The sequence below is a fragment of the Tursiops truncatus genome, chromosome 3 (genome assembly GCF_011762595.2).
Source record: "Tursiops truncatus isolate mTurTru1 chromosome 3, mTurTru1.mat.Y, whole genome shotgun sequence".
Classification (NCBI taxonomy): domain Eukaryota; kingdom Metazoa; phylum Chordata; class Mammalia; order Artiodactyla; family Delphinidae; genus Tursiops; species Tursiops truncatus.
In genome coordinates this window covers 168,771,683-168,791,637 of record NC_047036.1, presented here as the reverse complement: position 1 = coordinate 168,791,637, position 19,955 = coordinate 168,771,683, and the positions used below count along the sequence as shown (strand labels likewise).

The 19,955-nt window shown below is 47.1% G+C and overlaps 1 long non-coding RNA gene across 5 annotated transcripts in view; it reads left to right on the top strand.

Moving 5' to 3' along the window:
• The first annotated feature begins 1,317 nt into the window (after nucleotides 1–1,317).
• Nucleotides 1,318–19,955, top strand: part of LOC117311813 (uncharacterized) — a 36,816-nt gene continuing 18,178 nt past the window's right edge. For 3 of the 5 annotated variants that reach the window (XR_012331151.1, XR_004526086.2, XR_012331149.1), the window contains exon 1: nucleotides 1,494–18,428. This is a non-coding gene — a long non-coding RNA (uncharacterized lncRNA). Of the gene's footprint in view, nucleotides 18,429–19,955 lie in introns of all 5 variants that reach the window. The other 2 variants (XR_012331150.1, XR_012331148.1) reach the window with 1 other exon arrangement.

Here is a 19,955-nt window from a genome sequence, read left to right as displayed (position 1 = left end):
ACCCAAGGTCACAAAGATTTTTTTTTTAATATTTATTTATTTATTTGGTTGCGCTGGGTCTTCGTTGCGGATGGGCTCCTTAGTTGCGGCAGGTGGGCTCCTTAGTTGTGGCATGTGAACTCTTAGTTGTGGCATGCATGTGGGATCTAGTTCCCTGGCTAGGGATGGAACCTGGGCCCTGCATTGGGAGCGTGGAGTCCCAACCACTGCGCCACCACGGAAGTCCCAAGATTTTTCTCCTGTGTTTCTTCCGGATGTTTTAGTGTTTTATCTCTTACATTCAGTTCCATAATTCACTCTGAACTGACTTGTGTACACTATATTATGATGAAGTTATCGTTTCTGAATCGACAGACATGCCCTTAAAAAAGGATACCTATACGAATTTTCAATTCTCCCCAAATTGAGCCTGTTAATTTAATGCAAATAAACCAGCTGCAGCCCATCCTGGACACCATCCACTGCACATCTGAACTTCTCCAAACGCCTGAGATGACAGTTCACAGCCAGGAACTGCTCGCAGAGTCCCCAGGCCTGTCCCAGCCTCACCTGTCCTCAGTCACCCTGGCAGCCCTCCCTGTACGAGAAGCATCCTGCCTAGAACCTGGAAAAAGGCTGGGGATGGGTCCCTAAAAGGGGAGAGGGGGCGGTTAGGGCAGAGTAGAGGCTTCTCTGTGTGCGATTGGAACAAACATCTGTGCAGGGCCCTGGGGAGGCAGCAGAAGCAGCAGGTGCTCAGAGCCACTCTCCTGTCCACATTGGGATACATTATATTATATATGCTCTTTATATGGTTAATTTTTGTCCCTCCCCACTGGAATCTAAGAAGGAGGAGGGCAACGATTTTTGTGTTCGTTTACTGCTGTCTTCCCCCGTGCAGACAATAGAGTCTGGAATACAGAGATGCTTAAAGAGCATTTTTTTTAGGAGTCCCCATGCATTTTTCCATCACCCAATACAAATACATATATAGGTACAAAAGTGAAAACATGAGCTAGGTCGCCATCCAGTGGCCACTATAGGATATCACAAGGCATATTTTAGTAACAAAAGCAACACGTAGAGAAATGAATAAAATATGACCCCATTTCCCCAAGAAATAAAAGACTTTCAGGGGAGAAACATTCCAACAATGGGAATGTCTTTTTATACGGGTGTGTTAGCATGAGGAACATGTTCGGAGAAATAAGCATTTATTGCTTATGCGAGCGGCCATTGCTTATCAGAGTAACCTGGGCGCTCAGAGATTAGTGGGAGGCCACGCCCCCAGCAGTATCCCCGGGCCTCGTTAGGCGATAACCACGCCCACTAGGCGGATCCCTCCTTAACCGCGCCCACAACTTAATTTTGGTTTCAGGAATGACCTAGCGGGGAGAGGCCGGACATTGGGCCCAACCGCGTCCCGCGGGGGGGGCGGGGGAAATCGCCTTTCTCTGCTCGGTGATTGGAGGATGCCGTTGGCCCTCCCATCCTCGGGGCTCCACCAGTCCCAAGCCGAAGGCTTGCCCCCTTTTCCGCTCCCAGCAGCCCTGGAGCCGGAAGCGGGAGCGGCGGTCGGAGAGTGGGCGTCGGGCGTTGCGGTTGCCTTCACGGCCCAGCCTGCTTCTCCAGAGGGAGGTTTTTCCTGTGTCCACCGCAGGTCCTGGCCCCGCGTCTGCTCGTCGGCCGAGGCTGGAGGAGTGGCGGGCGGCGGTGGGAATGAGTCAGAGGGCGGGGCGCAGTTCCAAGAGTAGGGGACGGGGTCTTTAAAAGCTTGAATTCCCGGGTCCCGCCCGGGTGAAGGTCGGTGGGACTGGACTGAGCCCCGGAGGTTTTGGTTAGCGTGGGACCTTCTGACCCCCTGGGCCTTAGGACCTGGGTCGGACTCACTGTAGGATTTTGGGGAAGGGTGGATGTAGGTGAGATGTAAATGCATCCTGGTTTCCATTGGCTCAGAGCAAAACTGAGCTCCATGCAGAGGGGTCAGCGTTGGGTCTGGACGGCGAGTGGACCCAGGCCCTGTGTCCTTGGGAACCAAGAAGATAAGATGCCTGTGGATTGTATGTCCGGAAACCTCTTATCTGAGCCCTGCACCTGGGTGGAGATGGAGACGGATTCTTGGTATCTAAGAGAATCAGGCCTGACAGGCAGGAGAGGGACGTTGTCTTCCTTCTGATTGGACTTCGGTCAGAAGCTGTGCTTTTAATGGACAGAGTATTCAGCGAGGTAGACGGGAATGGCTCAAAAGGGAGTTGTTTTGTCACTTTACAGCTGTAGCGTGTTCTTGGAGGATACGTTTCCCGATAATTTTGCATCTGGCTTTATCCGTCCTCCCAGCATGATGAATGACAGGGCAGGTACTTTCTCAGTTGATTTTTACTATCTCGTGTCCCGTCAGACCTTCTGCTCAGCTGGGCGCCAGTCGTGGCCCCAAGCCTTAATCAGCTCTCTGGTGGTAGTAGACAAGTTGCTAAGCCTCAGAGCCTATTTCCAGCCTGTAAATCGAACGTACATAACGGTACGTGCATTTAGCAAGTAATGTGTGGGATGTAAAGTGTGGACTATTATTTGAATTCCCTGGCGGTCCAGTGGTTAGGACTCTGAGCTTTCACCGACGAGGACCCGAGTTCAGTACCTGGTCGGGGAACTAAGATCCCGCATGCTAAGCGGTTTGGCCTAAAAAATAAAAAAAAAAAAAAAAAAAAGATGTTGATTATTTTTAGTGTCAGCTCATCATTGTGGTCGTCCTCCTCATATTAAAGTCTTAGACCCCTGAAATGCAGGCGGCAGAATGACAGCACTTAACGACCTTGGACTTGGGAGAAAAGACGCTAGTATCAAATGAACGGTCTAGAGCAGTGATTTTTCAACCCTGGGATAATTTTACCCCCAGGGACACTTGACAATATCTGGAGACATTTTTGTACCACCTGGCGGGTGGAGGTGGGGTACTACTGGCATCTAGTGGGTGGAAGCCAGGGATACTTCTCAACACCCTGCCCTGAATGGGGCTGCACTTACAACTAAGAATTATCCCCCAATGCTTAATAATGCAGATACGGAGATACCCTGTCTAGAGTGAGTGATGCATGATGTGGAGTAGACATTCATTAACTACCATGATATCGTTATTATTCTATTATTGGTGAGTTTTCACAGAGAAATGATTTTCTTCCAGATCCAAAGTAATTCCTTAATCTCAACGAAACACCAGTTCCATATTTGCTTTTTAATGAAATAATTCAAAGAAATGTACAGAAGTAATATACCAATTTTAACATTTAGCCATATTTGCTGCACACACTGGTAAAACAGTACAGATATTTGTCCCCCTCCCTCCCCAGAGGTAGCCATCTGTAATTCAACATATCACTTTCTAGTCTGTGTATGTAGGCTTTTTGTTTGTTTGTTTTTTAGAAGATGTTGGGGGTAGCAGTTTATTTATTTTTCCTGTGTTGGTTCTTCATTTCTGTGCGAGGGCTTTCTTTAGTTGTGGCAAGCGGGGGCCACTCTTCATCGCGGTGCGCGGGCCTCTCACTATCACGGCCTCTCTTGTTGCGGAGCACAGGCTCCAGACGCACAAGCTCAGTAGTTTTGTGGCTCACGGGCTTAGCTGCTCCGCGGCATGTGGTATCCTCCCAGACCAGGGCTCGAACCCGTGTCCCCTGCATTAGCAGGCAGATTCTCAGCCACTGCGCCACCAGGAAAGCCCTGTTTGTTTGATTGGTGTGTGTGTGCGCGTGTGTATGTGTGTGTGTGTGTGTGTGTGTGTGTGTGTGTTTTTAAAAACTGCCCTAACGGAATACTACTGTGTGTAGTTATCGCCTGCGTTTTTTTTTTTTGCCCCCCTCCAACATTATTTTTGGGATTTAGTTTTTATACCCCAGGGTTTCTCAAACTTAGCACTGTTGACATTCAGTACCAGATAGTTCTTTTTTGGGGGGCTGTTCTGTGCACTGTAGGGTGTTGAGCAGCATCCCTGGCCTCCACTCACCAGATGCCAGTGACAGCCCCTCCCCAATCAGTCGTGACGTTCAAAACTGTCTCCAGACACTGCCAAGGTCCCACCAGGGGGCAAAATTGCCCCTGGTAGAGAACCAGTATATATGTTAAGATGTAATTAGTTCCAGACATCTCCTTTGTATGTGGTATTTTTTTTCTCAGTGTTTTACTTTTGTTACCCACTTGGCTCCTTGGACTCTTTAATCAATAGAAATTGATAGGAAGCCAGATGAGGAATTCAGGCAGGGCTTTACTGGGACTCGTGCTGTGAAGGAGAGAAAACAAGGATCGGGGGCCCTTGCTCGCTCCCTGAGGTGGGGGAGCTGGTCCTTTAAATGGGATGGGGGGGCAGGTCCATGAGTCCCCCCAGAGGGGTGGCGTAGGTGGCCTCACGCCCTTGGTGGTGCTGTGTGCAGGTATCATGCACAGTACACTGCTTTTCCCCCAGCACCTCAGAAGTAGCAACTGGGTTTTTGGTCATTTTATATCTTGTTCAGAATTCGCCACAACTATGCTTGGATGCAGTTATTTTTAGTCCCTTATAGTTTCTCTGTATTCTGTTGCGGAGATTCTGGTGCTCCAGGAGATGTTTGTCCAGGTGCAAGCACTGCAGCAAAGGGTCTCAGGTCCCAGCCTACCTCAATTTGTGTAGTTAAGTGAACAAATTCTCCTTGTTAAAAACTGGGCAACGTATGGCACCAAATGGTATACTGTGAAAAAGAGGTCTCCCATGCCAGTCCTCATGTCATTTGGTTGAGCTCCTTGAAAGCCATCAAAATTTCCAGTTGCTTTTGTGAGTTTTTAGATCTCTGCGTGTACCAACGCGTGTTCTTTAAGCCCAAGAAGACAACTGATGGAGACATTTTCGATTGTAATAGAAAATGCCACATTGTCCTCAGAGTGGCTCCCCGGGGTGTGAAACGAGCTCCCCCCCCCCCCCGAATTCTGGCCAGTACTTGAAAGCACACAGCTCTCAAGTTCATGGTGAGGTGGAAGGGTTGAGTCAGCTCTCACTTGTGTGGCTGGGTTCACCTTACTCACCTAAGCTAGCTTTGCATCTTTTTGAAGTTTCCTTCTATGGCAAGATTCCCTGGCCAGGTTTTGCAGAGCTCACTTTTGCTAAGAAGATTTGATTCTTCTGTCAATTTTAGTCCACAGTTTTTTTTTTTTTCTACCATGTCTGATTTCTCAGAGTGAATACTTGCAGTTCTCAGTGTCCTGCAAGCTCTGATTTTTCTGGTGTTTTTCTTTCACGGAGGCATGTGCTGACCAGTATGATAGCCAGTAGCCACAAATCTTGTTTTTATTTAAACAGCTTAGTGTGTATTTTTTTTTCAAAAAGCTTCATTGAAATATAACTCACGTACCATACCATTCACCATTTGAAGTGTACACTTTAATGGCTTTTCCTATTCACAGAGTTGTACAACCATCATCACAGTCATTTTTTAAAATAAATTTATTTATATTTATTTTTAGCTGCATTGGGTCTTCGTTGCTGGGTGTGGGCCTTCTCTAGTTGTGGCGAGCTCGGGCTTCTCATTATGGTGGCTTCTCGTTGCAGAACACGAGCTCTAGGTGCGCGGGCTCAGTAGTTGTGGCATGTGGACTCAGTAGTTGTGGCTCGCAGGCTCAGTAGTTGCGGCGCACTGGCTTAGTCGCTCCGTGGCATGTGGGATCTTCCCGGACCAGGGATCGAACCCGTGTCCCCTGCATTGGTAGGCGGATTCTTAACCACTGCACCACCAGGGAACTCCTGTCGCAGTCATTTTAAGAATATCTTCACTACCTCAAAAAGAAACCCTGTACCCTTTACCTGTCGCCCCCTATCTCCCCAACCCCTACCCCAGCCCTAAGCAACCACCAATCTACTTCTGTCTTATGAGATTTCCCTCTTTGGGATATTTCATATAAATAGAATCATACAATATGTGGTCTTTTGTGATTGGCTTCATTTATGTTTTCATGGTTCATCCATGTTGTAGCATATGTCAGAATTTCCTTTTTAAGGCTGAATAATATTCCTGTGTAAGGATGGACCCCATGTTTATCCATTCATCTGCTGATGGACACTTGGGTGGCTAACACCTTTTGGCTGTTGTGAACATTTGTGTACAAGTATGTGTTTGAAGCTGTTCTCAACTCTTTTGCTAGATCCCTGGGAGTGGAATTGCTGGGTCATGTGGTAACTGTATGTTTACTCATTTGAGGAACTGCCAGACCTTTTTCCACAGCAGCTACACCATTTTACATTCCCACTAGCAGTGAATGAGGATTCTGATTTCTCCACATGTCACCAAGACTCGTTGTTATTTGACTTTTTGACTCCAACTGCCCTAGTGGGTGTGAGTGTTACCTCGTCGTGGTTTGGGTTTGCACTTCCCTGGTGGCTCATGGTGTTGAGCATCTTTTCATGTGTTTATTGGCTCCCTGTGTACCTTTCTTGGAGAAATGTCTCTTTAGCTCCTTTGCCCACTTTTATTGGATAACATCTTTTTATTCTTGAGTTGTAGGAGTGTTTAAAAATCCATTCTAGATACAATTCCCTTATCACATATATGATTTCCAATTATTTCCTCCTATTCTGTGGATTGGCTTTTCACTTTCTAGATCACGTAAACACATCCCCAGTCTTGCCCCAACCCCTGTTCAGTCACCCTGGGTGAGCCCTCCAGCACCAGAAGCATTCCTTCTAGAACCTGGAAAAGGTTGGGGCTGGCTCTCTGGGGAGGTGGGGTGTGGGTGAGGTGGGGGTCGGCAGAGCAGAGGCTTCCCTGTGTGTGATGGGAATCAAACAGCTGTGCTGGGCCTGGGAGAGGCAGCAGAGGACAGGTGCTCACAGACACTCCCCTATTCCTTACCTGTGTACTATGCCCTTAACATGTGCCCCCATACTGGGATATATTATATTTATTATATATGCTCTTAATATGGTTAATTCTTTCTTTTTTTTTTTTCTTTGCGGTACGCGGGCCTCTCGCTGTTGTGGCCTCTCCCGTTGTGGAGCACAGGCTCCGGTCGCGCAGGCTCAGCAGCCATGGCTCACGGGCCTAGCAGCTCTGCGGCATGTGGGATCTTCCTGGACCGGGGCACGAACCTGTGTCCCCTGCATCGGCAGGTGGACTCTCAACAACTGCGCCACCAGGGAAGCACGGTTATTTCTTTATTTTAAATTGAAGTATAGTTGATTTACAATACTGTGCCAGTCTCTGCTGTATAGCAGAGTGACTCAGTTATACAAATACGTACACATATATGTACATTATTTTTTTATAATTCTTTTCCATTATGGTTTATCAGGATATTGAATATAGTTCCCTGTGCTATACATTAGGACCTTGTTGCTTATCCATTCTAAATGTAATAGTTTGCATCTATCAACCCCAAAATCCCAGTCCATCTCTCCCCCCAGCCCCCTCCCCCTTGGTAACCACAAGTCTGATCTCTGTGTCTGTGAGTCTGTTTCTGTTTTGTAGATGGGTTCACTTATGCCATATTTTAGATTCCACATATAAGTGATATTATTTGGTATTTGTCTTTCTCTTTCTAACTTACTTCACTTAGTATGATAATCTCTAGTTGCATCCATTGTTTATTTTTTTGGCCTTGCCCAGAGGCTTGTGCGATCTTAGTTCCCCCACCAAAGATTGAACCCGGTCCCCTGGCAGTGGAAGCATGGAGTCCTAACCACTGGACAGCCAGGGAATTCCCAATATGGTTATTTCTTGTCCCTCCTCACTGGAATCTAAGAAGGGTAAGGGATTTTTGCGGTCATTTACCACCATATTGTCCAGTGCAGAGACCGGTCCGGGACATAGGAGATGTTTAATGAGTATTTATTAGAGGAATCAGCCGCATTTTTGTTTGTGCACACACAGAAAGTCTTTGGGGAGAGCGCTGGGGGACAGGGTGTTGGGACTGAGAGGATCTTTTGATTGATAATGGATTGCCACAAAAAATCCTTATCCTTCAAAGAGACCCTATGCTTTGGTTTGGGCAGATTATCATTGTATTATTTAGTTGTTTTTTTTTAAACTAGTTGCATAGAAATGTGTATGAAACGATCCCATTTTTCTAAAAAAATTAAGAGAAAATCCTGAATATGGGCATATTGTCCTCGAGCACGGGGTGGGTGTGGGGGACGGGGTGGGTGTGGGGGACAAAGACTACGACGCAGAGGTGGAGACAAATAGAAACCACACCCCCGAGGAAGCGGCATCTGTTAGGTACGCCCCCAGAAGGGCGGGGACAGATACAGCTACGCCCATGGGGCGGTCTCAGCCTCAAAACACGCCCTAGATGCACGGATTCTGTCTTAGAGCCCAATCGCGTTGCAGTGGGCGGGAACTCCAGTGCTTCCGCCCATGATCAGCGGATGCTGCTCGCCCCTCCTACCCCAGAGGTTCCGCCAATTCCCAGAACGTCCCATCTCTTCCGGCCTCGGAGTGGTGGTGGTAGCTTCCGCCACCGCTGGCTGCGGCCCCAGTTCTCCGAGGCCAGCGGGGCTCAGCGAGGGGTGGGGTGGTCACAGGCCAGGGCGGAGCTCTACGGGCAGCGGGTAGGGTCGTTTTGACACGTCTCCTGCCCCGTGGAGGTAGCTCCCAAGGCCGGTGGACCTCGGGGACCTAGGTAGGGGCTCCCGACGTTTTCACCCCGGGAGTCCGGGACCCCCGATGGTCCCGCCGCCAGACTCCTCTGCCGGCGCCACTGCCATGGTGGGCGAGTTGCGCCCCCTCCCACTGCCTCAGATTCTCTATTTATTTATTTATTTATTTGAGTTTTGGCTGCGTTGGGTTTTCATTGTTGCACGCGGGCTTTCTCTAGTTGCGGTGAGCGTGGGCTACTCTTCATTGTGGTGCGCGGGCTTCTCATTGCCGTGGCTTCTCTTTGTTGCTGGACACGGGCTCTAGGCGCGTGGGCTTCAGTAGTTGTGGCATACAGGCTCAGTAGTTGTGGCTCGCGGGCTCTAGAACGCAGGCTCAGTAGTTGTGGCGCACGGGCTTAGTTGCTCCATGGTATGTGGGATCTTCTCGGACCAGGGCTCGAACTCGTGTGCCCTGCATTGGCAGGCGGATTCTTAACTCCTGTGCCACCAGGGAAGCCCAAGCCTGGCTCTCTTTAAGCCTTCCTCAATATCACCAAACCTAGTTTCCTTCTTTCTTTTTATTTTTTTTTTTTTTTTTTGCCCCCCCACCTCCGCTTGCGGGATCTTAGTTCCCCAACCAGGGATGGAACCTGTGCCCCCAGCAGTGAAAGCACCAAGTCCTAACCACTGGCCGCCAGGGAATTCCCTCAGTATCATCGCACCTAAGCCAAATCACTGTAAGTCTTTTCAAGCACCCTCTTAGAGCAACCCCATGATTCCTTATGCTATGTGTTCTTCCTGGCTGCAGGGAGTGATAAACCCACTCTGTTCAACCACAGGCATGTGCCTGGTGGTCTTTGCCTGGGGAGGCCCTGATGGGCTAACACAGAAGCATTTCCAGCAGTGTCGGCACCTGGCAAGTATTGTATTAGTGCAGCTGAGATTTTTATCATCATCCATCGCACGTGCAAAAGGGTGCAGACCAATTTCTGACAAACGGGACATCCTCATTACTATTCAATTTCATCGCAAATTACTTTCAGAAGCCAATTCTTGAATCTTGTGTTCGGGCATTTAAACCATTTCCTTCCATCTGCATTTTATTTCTTGTTGAGTGTGAAATAGTTCAAACAAAGGAAAGTTCAGAGACCAATAAAACAAATCCCTCGCATATTTGCCACCCAGGTTTAATAAAATTGAACAGTGTGGCATTTTGGCTGCATAAAAATATAAAACATGTATTTGAAGCTCCCTTTGAAGCCCCTTCCACTCTCCCCAGAGGTAAGCAGGGTTTAGCGTCTGTGAGTCTTTCTGTTTCTGTTGTTACACTTTTACTACCTGAGTGAGCATCCTTGAGCAGTGTGTGGAATTCTTCTCTGGCTTTGGAAAGTTTACATAAATGTAAATGGTATTTATTGTATTTCACATAGCTATCTTTTTTTTTTTTTTTTTTTTTTTGCGGTACGCGGGCCTCTCACTGTTGTGGCCTCTCCCGTTGCGGAGCAACAGGCTCCGGACGCACAGACTCAGCGTCCATGGCTCATGGGCCTAGCCTCTCCGCAGCATGTGGGATATTCCCGGACCGGGACACGAACCTGTGTCCCCTGCATCGGCAGGCGGACTCTCAACCACTGCGCCACCAGGGAAGCCCCACATAGCTATCTTTGAAAGACTATGAAACAGTCATTAAAATTGTATTTAAATTATCTGATGACAGAGGAAAGTGTTCAATATATATTATTAAATGAAAATGTTACAAAGCAGTATGTATAATATAATTTTTTAAAATTTTTGTTGAAATATAGTTGATTTACAATGTGTAGTTTGAGGTATACGGCAAAGTGACTCAGTTATACATATATATCTATTCTTTTTAAGATTATTTTCCATTATAGATTATTACAAGATATTGAGTATAGTTCCCTGTGCTCTACAGTAGGACCTTATTGGTTATCTATTTTATATACAGTAGTATATATATTTTAATCACAAACTCCTAATTTATCCCTCCCCACTTTCCCCTTTGGTAACCATAAGTTTGTTTTCTATGTCTGTGAGTCTGTTTCTGTTTTGTAAGTAAGTTCATTTGTATCTCTTTTTTTTTTTTTTTAGATTCCACATATAAGCAATATCATATGATATTTGTCTTTCTCTGTCTGACTTCCTTCAGTTAGCATGATAATCTCTAGGTCCATCCATGTTGCTGCAAATGCCAATATTTCATTCATTTTTATGGCTGAGTAGTATTCCATTGCATATATGTACTGCATCTTCTTTATCCATTCATGTGTAGAGGGACACTTAGGTTGCTTCCATGTCTTGGCTATTGTAAATAGTGCTGCTATGAACATTGGGGTATGTGTATCTTTTCAAATTATGGTTTTGTCTGGATATATACCCAGGAGCAGGATTACTGGATCATATGGTAACTCTATTTTTACTTTTTAAAGGACCCTCCATACTGTTTTACATAGTGGCTGCACCAATTTATATTCGTACCAACAACATAGGAGGGTTCCCTTTTCTCCACATCCTCTCTAGCATTTATTATTGGTAGACTTTTTGATGATGGCCATTCTGACTGGTGTGAAGTGATATCTCATTGTAGTTTTGATTTGCATTTCTCTAATAATTAGTGATATTGAGCATATTTTCATGCGCTTTTTGGCCATCTGTACATCTTCTTTGGAGATATGTCTATTTAGATCTTCTGCCCATTGTTTTATTTTTATTTTTTTATATATAGAGCTGTATGAGCCATTTGGATATTTTGGAAATTAATCCCTTCTGGGTCACATCATTTGCAAATATTTTCTCCTATTCTGTAGGTTGTCTTTTCATTTTGTTCATGATTTCCTTTGCTGAGCAAAAGCTTTTGAGTTTAATTAGGTCCCATTTGTTTATTTTTATTTCTATCACTCTAGGACAGAGATCCAAAAAAATATTGTTGCGATTTATGTCAAAGAGTGTTCTGCCTGTTGTCCTCTAGGAGTTTTATAGTATCCGGTCTTACATTTAGGTCTTTAATCCATTTTGAGTTTATTTTGTACATGGTGTTAGAGAATGTTCTAATTCGATTCTTTTATGTGTAGATGTCCAGTTTTCCCAGCACCACTTGTTGAAGGGACTGTCTTTTCTCCATTGTATATTCTTGCCTCCTTTGTCGTAGATTAATTGACCATAAGTTCATGGGTTTATTTCTGGGCTTTCTATCCTGTTCCATTGATTTAATGTTTCTGTCTTTGTGCCCTTACCGTACTGTTTTTTTGTTTGTTTTTTGTTTGTTTGTTTTTTGCAGTACGCAGGCCTCTCACTGTTGTGGCCTCTCCTGTTGCGGAGCACAGGCTCTGGATGCACAGGCTCAGCAGCCATGGCTCACGGGCCCAGCCGCACCGCAGCATGTGGGATCTACCCAGACCGGGGCACAAACCCGTGTCCCCTGCATCAGCAGGCGGACTCTCAACCACGGCGCCACCAGGGAAGCCCTACCATACTGTTTTGATGACTGTAGCTTTGTAGTATGGTCTGAAGTCAGGGAACCTGATTCCTCCAGCTCTGTTTTTCTTTCTCAAGATTGCTTTGGCTTTTTGGGATCTTTTGTGTTTCCATACAAATTTTTAAATTTTTGTTCTAGTTCTGTGAAAAATGCCATTGGTAATTTGATAGGGATTGCATTGAATCTATAGATTGCCTTGGGTAGTATGGTCATTTTAACAATATTGATTCTTCCAATCCAAGAACATGGTACATCTCTCCATCTGTTTCTGTCCTCTTTGATTTCTTTCATCAGTATCTTATAGTTTTCAGAGTACAAGTCTTTTGCTCCCTTAGGTAGGTTTATTCCTAGGTATTTTATTCTCCGATGCAGTGGTAAATGGGGTTGTTTCCTTAATTTCTCTTTCTGCTATTTCATTGTTAGTGTATAGAAATGCAATTTCTGTATATCAATTTTGTATCCCACAACTTTACCTAATTCATTAATGAGTTCTAGTAATTCTCTGGCATCTTTCGGATTTTGTACATATAGTATCATGTCGTCTGCAAAACAGTGACAGTTTTACTTCTACTTCTTCTTTTCTAATTTGCACTACTTTTATTACTTTGTCTTCTCTGATTGCTGTGGCTAGGAATTCCAAAGCTGTGTCGAATAAAAGTGGTGAGAGTGGGCATCCTTGTCTTGTTCCTGATTTAGAGGAAATGCTTTCAGCTTTTCACCATTGAGTATGATGTTAGCTATGGGTTTGTCATATATGGCCTTGATTATATTGAGATATAGTCCCTCTATGCCCACTTTTTTGAGAGTTTTTATCATAAATGGATGTTGAATTTTATGAAGAGCTTTTTCTACACCTCTTGAGGTGATCATATGGTTTTTATTCTTCAGTTTGTTAATGTGGTATATCACATTGATTGATTTGTGGATATTGAAGAATCTTTGCATCCCTGGGATAAATCCTACTTGATCATGGTGTATGATCCTTTTGATGTATTGTTGGAGTTGGTTTGCTAGTATTTTGTTGAGGATTCTTACATCTATTTTTCATCAATGATACTGGCCTGTAGTTTTCTTTTTTTGTGATATATATATATATATATATAATCTTAATTGGTTAAATTTTTTTTTAATTAATAAACCTTATCTTTTAGAGCAGTTTTAGGTTTGTAGAAAATTTGAGCAGAGGGTACAGAAAGTTCCCACCTACGCTTTGCCCACCACACACACACACACACCCACACACACACACACACACAGAGAGTTTCCCTGCCTTGCATTCATGTAGTACATTTGTTACAATTGATGAGCTGATATTGATTCATTATTATTTTTAACATTTTTTATTGAAGTATAGTTGATTTACAATGTTGTGCCAGTCTCTGCTGTACAGTAAAGTGGCTCAGTTATACACGTATAGACATCCTTTCTTTTAATATTCTTTTCCATTATGTTTTATCACAGGATATTGAATATAGTTGCCTGTACTATACAGTAGGACCTTGTTTATCCAGATACATTATTATTAACTAAAGTTCTTAGCTGACATTAGGTTTCACCCTTGGCTTTGTACAGTTCAGTGGTTTTCGACACATGTATAATGGCATGTGTCCATCATTATTGTATTATACAGAATAGGGTCACTGCCCTAAAAATCCCCTGTGCTCCACCTCTTCATCCCTCCCTCCCCCAACCCCTGGCAACCACTGATTTTCTTTTTAAAGTTTTTTATTTTTTTTATTTTTGGCTGCATTGGGTCTTCGATGCTGCGCATGGGCTTTCTCTAGTTGTGGCGAGCGGGGGCTACTCTTCATTGCAGTGTGCAGGCTTCTCATTGAGGTGGCTTCTCTTTTTGCTGAGCACAGGCTCTAGTCATGTGGGCTTCAGTAGTTGTGGCACGTGGGCTCAGTAGTTGTGGCTCACAGGTTCTAGAGCAAGGCTCCGTAGTTGTGGCGCATGGGCTTAGTTGCTCTGCGGCATGTGGAATCTTCCTGGACCAGGGCTTGAACCCATGTCCCCTGCACTGGCAGGTGGATTCTTAACCACTGCGCCACCAGGGAAGTCCAGCCACTTATCTTTTTATTGTCTCCATAGTTTTGCCTTTTTCAGAATGTCCTAGAGTTGGAATCATAGTGTGTAGCCTTTTGAGATTGGCTTCTTTAACTTAGTAATATGCATTTGAGGTTTCTCTGTGTCTTTTTGTGGCTTGATGGCTCATTTCTCTTTATCACTGAATAACATTCCACTGTCTGAATGTACCATACTTTATCCATTTACCTACTGAAGGATATCTTGGTTGCTCCCAGTTTTGGTCAGTTACAAATAAGGCTGCTGTAAACATCCATGTGCAAATTTTTGTGTGGATATAAGTTTTCAACTCCTTTGGATAAATACCAGGGAGTGCTATTGCTGGATCGTATGGTGAGAGTATGTTTAGTTTTGTAAGAAATCACCAACCTGTGAAATCGCCAACCTTCCAGAGTGGCTGGACCACTTTGCATTCCCACCAGCAATGGATGAGAGTTCCTGTAGCTCCACATCCTTGTCAGCACTTGGTGGTGTCAGTGTTCTGGATTTTGGCCATGCTCATAGATGTGTAGTGGTTTCTCATTTTAATTTGCATTTCCCTGATGACACAGGATGTAGAGCATCTTTTCATATGCTCATTGGTATCTTCTTTGCTGAGGTGTCTGTTTAGGTCTTCTGCCCATTTTTAGATTGGGTCATTTGTTTCCTTATTGTTGAATTTGAAGCATGCTTTGTATATTTTCAACACAAGTCCTGTATCAGATCTATGTTTTTTTGTTTTTTTGTTTTTTTTTTTTTGCGGTACGCGGGCCTCTCACTGCTGTGGCCTTACCCCTTGCAGAGCACAGGCTCCGGACGCTCAGGCTCAGCAGCCATGGCTCACGGGCCCAGCCGCTCCACGGCATGTAGGATCTTCCCGGGCTGGGGCACGAACCCATGTCCCCCGCACTGGCAGGCGGACTCCCAACCACTGTGCCACCAGGGAAGCCCCAGATGTGTGTTTTGCAGATTTTTTTTCTGCCAGTCTGTGGCTTGTCTTCTCATTCTCTTAGCAGCGCCTGTCACAGGGCAGGAAGTCCAGCTTGTCAAACTTTTTTTAAAAAAATGTTTATGTATTTATTTTGTTGCACTGGGTCTTAGTTGTGGCACGTGGGCTCCTTAGTTGCGGCTTGCCAGCTCCTTAGTTGTGGCATGTGAGCTCTTAGTTGCGACATGCATGTGGGATCTAGTTCCCTGACCAGGGATTGAACCCCTGCATTGGGAGCATGGAGTCTTAACCACCACGCCACAAGAGAAGTCCCTATCAATTCTTTCTTTCATGGATCGTGGGGGTGTTGAGGTTGCAGGTGGAAGTGCTGTGTCTCAGTTGCACGGGTGGGTACAGATCACATCTGGGAGAGCTTGGCTGGCGCCAGGGCCTTTCAGGTGGCCTGTGGGTGCCGTAAGAGAGACATAGCAGGAGGGAAGAGGGAGTCAGCTGAAAGTTTTGGTTTGAGATCAAAATGATCTGAGCGTGGGTGAGCGCTGAGGGGAAGGGCCCCTGGGCTGGGGCTGCCATAACAAAGGACCACCAACTCAGATGGCATCAAACGGGGAGCTTATTAAGGTGTTGGCAGTTGTCTGAAGGCTCTGAAAGAGGATGCTTCCTGTCTCCTCCAGCTTCTGGTGGCTGGCAATCCCTTGGTGCTCCTTGGCTTGTAGACCATCACGCCAGTCTCTGCCAGCATCTTCATGTGGCCTTTTTTTTTTAATATTTATTTTTTTATTTAGGCTGCACCAGGTCTTAGTCGTGGCATGTGGGATCTAGTTCCTGACCAGGGATCAAAGCCGGGCCCCCTGCATTGGGAGCGCAGAGTCTTATCCATTGGACCACCTGGGAAGTCCCTTCATATGGCCGTTTCCTTGTGTGTCTGTGTCGGGTTTCCCTCTTATAAGGTCACCAGTCATTAGATAAAGGCCCACCCTACTCCAGTATGACTTCATCTCAGCTAATGAAATCTGCCATGACTTGTTTCCAAATAAAGCCCACTTCTCAGGTGCCAGGGGTTGGGCTTTGAACATATCTTTTTGGAGGACACAACTTGACCTGCAGCAGAGGGGGGACCCTGGCGGGTGATGACAAGGCAGGAGCAGAGGCCATGGGAGTTGGGGGGCGGGTTAGGCGGTGAGGAGTCCAGGATGTGGAGGACAGAGCACTGGGAGTGTCCTTGTTGGGGACTTTGGGACCCTGAATGATGCAGCTCCGAGGGTGCTAGGTAGCACCAGAGGGAGAAGGGGAGTGAACAGGGGAGGGGGATGTGACAGAGACCGGAGAGGAAGTTGGTGATGGCAATGGGGAGAGGATGACTTGGGGGAGTGTGGGTAGCAGAAATAGGCGGAAGAGCCTTTGGGAATGGACAAACTGTCCTGCTCACCAGCAGTACCAGTCATTGTCCTGATTGCAAAGAGAGACTTAGGACCTAGGACAGAAGAGGCTGTGCAGTGGCAGCCAGGAGGGGGGCCCAAGGGAGCACTCTGTCCAGAGTTCTTTCAGTTCTGGGAACGTTCACCCCCTCTCTTCCCTTTGTTCTCCCACATGGCCAAATTTCCATGTCCATATGGAGTCTCACCTGTTTGCACCACTGCATAGTTCCCTTGCATGGTCCTGATAAAGTTCATTATACTCTCTGACACTTCAGTGCGGTATTTGGTCACTTTGAACTCTGTTGCTTTTATCATCCTTTTATATCCACGCTTAGTATCTGCTGTAGACTGAATGTGTCCCCCCAAGTTCATGCTGACTCCTACTCCCTCCCTTCCGTGGGATGGTGTTGGGAGATGGGGCCTTTGGGAGGTCATTAGTCATGAGGGTGGGGCCCCATGATGGGATTAGTGCCCAGTCTGTGGATTCTGTTATGGCAGCCTGAGCAGGCACTGAATTATGAAATTTACTGAACTCACCTGTGCCGAGTTCCCAGCCCATCTGGTGTGTCATCATTGCTCAGGGGTGGCGTCTTTTATTATTAATAAGACTGTTCCCTATCTTAAACTTGGGGTGGTTTTCATGTTAAGCCTCTTCCTCTGGGATGGGGACCTGTTCGGGGCTGGCATTAGTGACTGATGGCTCAGACAGGACCCAGAAACCATTCCCTGAGAGGCCACAGGGCCATGAAGGGGAACATTCTGGCATTGCTGCTGCTGAGCCCAGCAACAGTGGTACGGATGTTCTCACCAGACGGCAGCTGCTGACTGGCACCCCGAGTGAGGTGAATCCCTGGTCTTGGTGTGGGCACCTTCCCTCAGTGGGGATGCTGCATGGTCCTGCCAGAGGCTGGCCAGATGGAGGCCCAGGCGCCCAGCTGGCTGATGTCTGAGTTGGGCAGGGCATTTTCTGAGGGTGCAACTCCAGAACCCCACTCAAAAGTTCATTTGCCCCCTTAAACAGCCAATCTCTCTGAGCTGGTCTCCTCCCGTGCACACCGGGGATATTGTCACCCCTTCCGTGGGCTGTGCGGGTGGGCCCTGGGTGTGATGCGGCCACAGGTCTCTGGGGGTGGGAGTGTGGTGGCCTGGAGGACTTGGGGATGCGTGGCGTCACCTGGCCTCTGTCTCCCCAACTCCCTCCAGCCCTGCCTGCTCAGGATCTTGTCCTCTCCATGAGGGGGACTCAGTAGAAGATGGGACGTTTGCTGATGATTTGGTTGTAAGTGAATGAATGGAAAATCCCTCCTCCTTCAGAAGGACTTTCCCTTTTCTTTTTTTTTTTAAGATTCTTTTCACGTGGACCACTTTTAAAGTCTTTATTGAACTTGTTACACTATTGCTTCTGTTTTTATGTTTTGGTCTTTTGGCTGCGAGGCATGTGGGATCTTAGCTCCCCAACCAGGTATCGAACCCACACCCCCTGCACTGGAAGGTGCAGTCTTAACCACTGGACCTCCAGGGAAGTCCCAGGACTTTCCATTTTCTCAAGGGTGGACACCTCTCCTTCCCAGCCTGGAGTCAGCAGCCAGCCAAGGCCGGGCTCCGGTTTCCCTCAAGTCCCTGGGCCTCTTAGGGGCTGGAGGGGCTGCCCTGACACACGGGTCTCTCTCACACCTCTTTTTAGTCGACTAGTTGCTGCATGTCCTGAGGTCCTGTGGGGACACAGAAGGAGCTGTGAGGCCCCAACGTCCCAAGAACTCGTGGTCCCCGTGGGGAGATGTTGACTTGTTCACTGGATGTTCCCTCCGTGCCCTCAGTGGGCCTGGGCCTCTGTGGACCCGGGACAGGTCTGGGTGAGGTAGGACGAGCCCGTCTGACAGCAGAGAGCCACATTCAGCCTCCAGACCTGCATCAGAGAGATTCTGCAACCTCTAGCTGGTAGGTGATCACCGCCAGGCGCCCACAGTGCCGGCCAGGTTGGAGGGCGGGCTCAGAACAGCGCTGCGTGTGCTGGTTCCCCTCCTCAGCCAGCCCCGTAGGCGTGTGGGGTGGCGTAGGACTCCGGAGTGTTTGAGGATGTGGCCGTGGACTTCACCCCGAGGGGTGGGTGTTGCCGAATCCTTCCCAAAGGAATGTCCACAGAGAAATGATGCTGGAGACCTGGCCTTGCTTGGGAACACTGTCCACTCCTCCACGTTCCCTGGGCCAGGGCTCCCCAGCACTGCTGACATGGGGGCCGTCCTGGGCGCTGTGGGGTTTGGAGTGGCATCCCTGGCCCCGCCCCCTCGATGCCGGGAGCCCCCCAGTCGTAACAATCCCAGAGGTCGCCAGACATGTGCGCGTGTCCAGGGGCAAGCTCACCTGGGTGAGAACAGGCAGATTCACACCTTAAGGCAAGGTGTGTTTATTTGGCTTATGCTCTTGCTGGAGTGTTCCCCCGGATTCGGGAGCCGTGGCAACAGCACCGGGACCCGCCCTCAGTGAAGAGCCCTCCCCAGGCGGCCACGTTTCCCCAGCAGTGACTCGACCTCCTGTTTCCTGATCCCCTTTGGCGTGCAGGGTGAGGGCGGCTGGGGGATTTGGTCCCGTGAAAACCATCACCTGCGTCCACAGAAGTCTGGGTCCCCGTTGGCAGGTCTAGGGTCAGATTTGCCAATCCTTGGAGCCCTGGAGACGGCAGTATCGGCTCCAGTCTGAGGGAAGGATTTGTAGTTCGGGGCTGCGTCCTCCTACACCATCCATCCCGCATCTTCCTGTGCGATCAGGAAGCCCCACAGACCTCCCAGGATCTCCCAGTGGGACCAAGAAGAGTCAGGGACTCTGGATGGAAAAATTGTCCAGGGCACCTGGAGAAAAAACTAAATTAAAAAAACTAAAAAAAAAAAAAAAAAAAGTATTTGTTATTTCTACCCTTTGTTGCCAACATCAGCAGACCCCTCGGAGGTCAACACCAGCCCTGTTCTCTACCCAGTGGTGGATGCTGCTTCCCCACATTTCCCTTCACATTTTGGGGCCCATGTTTTAAGATATCTCTATGGGGTTTGCCTGGTTTTACTCACCTTTGTCCAGCCATTTCTTTCTTTCTTTCTAGCATTTTAAAATTGAGATATAATTCACATACCATAAAAGTCACCATTTTAAACGGTCCAATTCACTTGTTTATAGTATATTCACAGGGTTGTGCAGCCATCACCACTATCTAGTTCCAGAACATTCTCATCACTCCCAAAACAAGACCCCCTGCCCATTAGTAGTCAGTCCCCACCCTCCTTCCCCAGCCCCTGACAACCACAGGTGCACTCTCTATAGATTTGCCTGTTCTGGATGGGTTTTTTTTTTTTAATTTTTAAAAATTATTTTTATTTTATTTTATTATTATTATTTTTGGTTGCCTTAGGTCTTCGTTGCTGTGCATGGGCTTTCCCTAGTTGTGGCGAGCAGGGGCTACTCTTCGTTGTGGTGCAC